Source organism: Furipterus horrens, unplaced genomic scaffold, assembly GCF_987537825.1.
Source record: "Furipterus horrens unplaced genomic scaffold, mFurHor1.1.pri manual_scaffold_17, whole genome shotgun sequence".
In the NCBI taxonomy this organism is placed as follows: Eukaryota; Metazoa; Chordata; class Mammalia; order Chiroptera; family Furipteridae; genus Furipterus; species Furipterus horrens.
Genome location: NW_028327187.1, coordinates 87,445,932 through 87,450,946, shown reverse-complemented (window position 1 = coordinate 87,450,946; position 5,015 = coordinate 87,445,932). Strand labels below are relative to the sequence as shown.

Genomic DNA, 5,015 nt, shown 5'->3' with positions numbered 1-5,015 from the left:
CTTCTCTTCTCTTCTCCTCTTCTCTTCTCTTCTCTTCTCTTCTCTTCTCTTCTCTTCTCTTCTCTTCTCTTCTCTTCTCTTCTCTTCTCTTCTCTTCTCTTCTCTTCACTTTTATTCTCTTCTCTTCTCCTCTCTTCACTTTTCTTCTCTTCTCTCTCTCCTCTCCTCTTCTCTCCTCTGCTCTTCTGTTCTCTTCTCCTCTCTTCCCTCCTATTCCCCATTCCCCCTCTGTCACATCAACATTCTTCCATTGATGGTGTAGTTATAAAACTACTTATTGTGCTCGCTTTGGCAGCACATATACTAAAGTTGGAACAATACGGAGAAGATTAGCATGGCCCCTGCACAAGGATGACATGGAAATTTGTGAAGCATTCCATGTTTTTTGACCTGGGGCAGATCCAGAAAAGGAAGACAGTGCTCACAGGTTGAACTGAGGAAAAACTCTTCCTTTTTATTTTTTCCTTTTCCTTCCCTTTTTTCTTTCCTTTTTTCCTTTCCTTTCCTTTTTTTCTTTCTCTCTCTTTTTCTTTCTTTCTTTGTTTTTTTAAACTCTTTCTTTAATCTGTTTCCTACCTTTTCTCCCTCCTATCCTTCTTTAATTTTTGTTTGTCTGTTTGTTTTGTTTATCCTCCCTCTCACACTAAACATATAGCATGTAACTGCTATATAAACCTACTACTATACACTTCCACTCTCTCACTTTATTCTGCACTCTTCCCTCCCTTTTTAAACATACAATGTAAATATTACTTACTGTCTCGCATAGCCTTGACCCTACTTGCTACTGTTATTACTCTATCAACTTCTCTCTCAAAAATCATCTTTCTTTCATTGAAAACAACTCTTATCTGTTTCTTCTATAGTATAATAGCCTTAACATCTCTACATTTATATTAATATTAACTCGTTTGGGCTGATAGTGGGATTGTGGGTGGGGGATATATTTTTTTTAAGATGCTTTACTGATTATGGTGTTACAGTTGTCCCAATTTCTTTTCCCTTTGTTCCCCACCATGCAGTGACCCCCTTCCCTCCAGTTGCTCACCCCTTAGACCATGGCCATTGGTTATGCATATAGTTCTACTCAACATTTTCCTATCTATTCCACTTCTTCCTACTATGCTTCTTAATCCCTGTACCATCTCCCTCCCTTTCTCCCCTTCCCCATCCCTGCTGACCTCCCCTCATAATGTTCCCCATATGTATAATTCTTTTCCCACTCTCATTGCCTACTTAGTTGGCCTTTGTTTTAGTTCCCTAGCTTCTGTTGTTGGTTGTTGTGACACAGTTTTCATTTTAATGTTCTTGGTTTTGATCCTCTTTCTCCGAAACAAGTCCCTTTAGCATTTTATATAACAGTGGTTTGGATCTGATGAACTCCTTTAGTTTTACTTTGTCCTGGAAGCACTTTCTCTGCCCTTCTATTCTGAATGACAGCTTTGCTGGATAGAGTAATCATGGTTGTAGGTTTTTGCTTTGCATTACTTTGAATATTTCTTGCCAGTCCCTTCTTGCCTGCAGAGTTTCTTTTGAGAAATCAGCTGACAGTCTTATTGGGACCCCTTTCAACATAATTCTCTTCTTCTCTCTTGCTGTTTTTAAGAGTCTCTCTTTATCCTTCATTTTTGACATTTTGATTATAATGTGTCTTGGTGTGGTTCTCCTTGGGTCCAGTTTATTTGGAACTGTCTCTGCTTCCCGGACCTGTAAGTTTATTTCCTTCCCCAAGTTAGGGAAGTTCTGCTTCATTATTTTTTTACATAATTTTTCAATTCCTAGTTCTTCTTCTTCACCTTCTGGCAACCCTATGATTCACATGTTGGCCCGCTTATAGCTGTCCCATAGGTTTCTGAGACTCTCCTCATTTTTCTCACTTTTTGTTTCCTCTTTCTGCACTGGTTGACTGGATGTTCCTTCCCTATGTTCCTATTTGTTGATTTGACCCCTAGTTTTCTTTCCCTAACCACTAGTTTTGTATGTGTTTTTGTTCATTTCAGCAAGACTAGCATTCATTTCTTTCTCGTCTTGTTTAAGATTTACTGTTAGGTTTGTAAGCATTTTTATAACCAAAACTCTGAACTATGCCTCACAAAGACTTCTGATCTGCTGCTTCATTAGATTAGATATTTGCTGTCTGGTCAGCAGCGTCACTGGGATCTCTATCATGATCTGTGCCATTCTGACAGTTTTGTGTTTACCTTTGCTTCCTGGGCAGGGCTGTCACACCTCCTACGCTATAGAGGGCAGAGCTCCATGTACTAGTCACAACCAGGTGACCCTTCTTACCATGCTGTGGCATTTTCTGTGGGGGTGGAGGTCCAAGATGGATTCCTGCCGTTCACTCTCTGCTGAGAGACCGGGAGCCTCCTCCTCCATTCCCACCCCTTCTGGGCCTCACAATCCAAGGCACTGGGGGTCTGCCTTCCCTGGTATTGGAATCGCAAGCTGACAGGTCTGATCTGCAACCAGGGGTGCTCCCCAGGTGCTTCTCGCCTCCCCTTAAATACAGATGTCTATGCTTACTGCTGTCCTGCTGCTGTCACCACTGCTGCCGCTGCCAGCACAACTTGACCTCTCCACCTCGGCTTCTCCACTTCTATCCGTCCGGATGAGCTCCACTTCTTTATAACGTCATATGTTGGACTTCCATCTATTTTCTGGAACTTCTGGTTATTTCTGCTTTTGCAGTAGTTGTACTCCTTCTTAATTGTGGAGGGAGATGGAGCATGTCATTCTAGGCCTCCATCTTGGCAGGAAGTCTCCTGTGTGTGTTTGCCTCTGTGTCTTAGGTAGAGTTGTTGCTCTTATTATGTTGTAAGGGGCGGAGCCTTCGGTATTAGTCAGTACAGGGTGACCTGTTTCACATAGTTTTGGCGCTGTATGTGGGGGAAGGGTCTGAGAAGGAACAATGCCTCTTGCCCAGTACTCGCCCCTTTTCCGGGCACTTCTCCTACTTCTGTATAGGACTGGTGACTCTCTAGCTGTTTCCCTGGTTGTTGTTCTCAGAGTGGGTGGGTATGCAGATGTTCTAGGTCCGTGGGGGCACTTTAAACAAGCAGACTCTACTGAGAGACCAGCAGTTTCTGCCTCCACTCCCACATGCACTGGTTTGTACAATCGGAAGCAATGAGGCTTGATTTTCCCCGGTGCTGGAACTATGAGCTGTACGGTCTGGTGAGGAGCTGGGAATGCTCCCCAGGTGTCCCTTATGACTTTTTTAAATGTGTGACTGTACTTTCTGCTGGCCTGCAGCTGTTTCCACTGCCACCACCAGCACTCCACATCCTCTCTGCCCTGGCTCCAACACTCCTATAGGTATGGATGAGTATTTCTTCTTTATATCTTTGTTTGTTGGACTACCATGAGTTTTATTTTCTGAAATTTCTAGTTGTTTCTTAGTTGTGGAGGGAGATGCAGCGTGTCTGTCTATGCCTGTATCTTGGCCAGAAGTCTATCGGGTGGGGGATATTTTTGAGGGTGTGGGTTTCTTGCCTGGGTTGTGTGTTGACGTTTTAACAGCATCTCCACAAAAGAACTTCAGACAAGGTGGTCAGAGTGACTCTCAATCAACAAGCCAGAGGAAAGAATCCACCACAGAGTAACGTAAATACAACCAGACAGCTTAAACAAATGGCATAAAGGGCATTCAAGGGCACCAAGGTCAGGAGATCAAAGAGACTACACCACTGAATCCCCCAGGTCTCCTATAAAGAATCTCATACCACAAAGGTGGGCAATCAAAGCAGATAAATCTAAGAAATAAAAACAAACAGGAAGAATCCAACATGAGGAGACACAGAAACAACCTCCCAATGAAAGGAAAAGAGGACTCCCCAGAAAGAAAGATAGATAAAATAGACATAAGCCAACTATCAGACATGGAATTCAAGAGAATGGTTAAAAGAAGCTCAATGACCTTGACAATCTTAAAGAAAACTATGACAAACTCCAGGAAAATCACCAGCAACTCCAAGGAAACTACAAAGAATTTAAGGGAAGTTACAAGAAACTTACAGAGAAGTATACCAGCTTAAAAAAGGACATAAAAACTATTAATAAGAACCAGGAAGAAATGAAGAATACAATTTTTGAACTGAAGAACACAGTAGAATCAATCAAAAGCAGGCTAAATGAAGCAGAGAATTGGATCAGTGAGTTAGAGGACAATGTAGAAAAAAATTCCCAGACAATACAACAAAATGAAAAAAGATTTCAAAAGAATGAAGAGGGTTTAAGAGAACTGCAGGACAACATGAGACTAAACAACATTAGAATCATAGGGATTCATGAAGGAGAAGAGGAGGAGCAAGAGATAGAAAACGTGATATAAAAAGTCATGAGAGAAAATTTTCCTTACCTGATGAGAGAAAAAGTCATGCAAGTCCAGGAAGCACAGAGAATCCCAATGAAGATGGATCAAAAAAGGCCCACTCCAAGGCACATCATAATTAAAAAGGAAACATTCAAAGACAAAGCGAGAAGCCTAAAAGCAGCAGGAGAAAAACAGCAAATAACATACAAGGGAGATCCAATAAGGCTATCAACTGATTTCTCAACAGAAACATTACAAGCCAGAAGGGAATGGCAAAATATATTTCAAGGATTAAACAACAAAGGCCTACAACCAAGATTACTCTACCCAGCAAGGCTCTCCTTCAAAATGGAAGGTGAAATAAAGAGTTTCTCAGACAAAGGAAGACTAAAAGAATACATCTTCATCAAACAAGCATTGCAAGAGATGCTAAAGGGAATGCTTTAAGAAAAAGAATAAAATGAGAGAGGGAGAGGAACACAGGAACAAAGGTAAATGAATAAATACCTGTCAATAATAACCTTAAATGTAAATGCATTAAATGCTCCACTCAAAAGATATAGGGTAGAGGAATGGATACGTAAACATGACCCACATATATGCTGTCTACAAAAGACATACCTCAAAACAAAAGATATACACAGACTGAAAGTGAAGGGATGTAAAAAAGTATTTCAAGCAAATGAACATGAAAAAAAAA

The 5,015-nt window shown here is 41.1% G+C and overlaps 1 non-coding gene across 1 annotated transcript; it reads left to right on the top strand.

Annotated features, from left to right (window-relative positions):
* The first annotated feature begins 279 nt into the window (after positions 1-279).
* LOC149991542 (U6 spliceosomal RNA) lies at positions 280-386 on the top strand. The gene has a single exon (XR_016508698.1). It is a non-coding gene; the product is annotated as a U6 spliceosomal RNA (small nuclear RNA).
* The last annotated feature ends 4,629 nt before the right edge of the window (positions 387-5,015 follow it).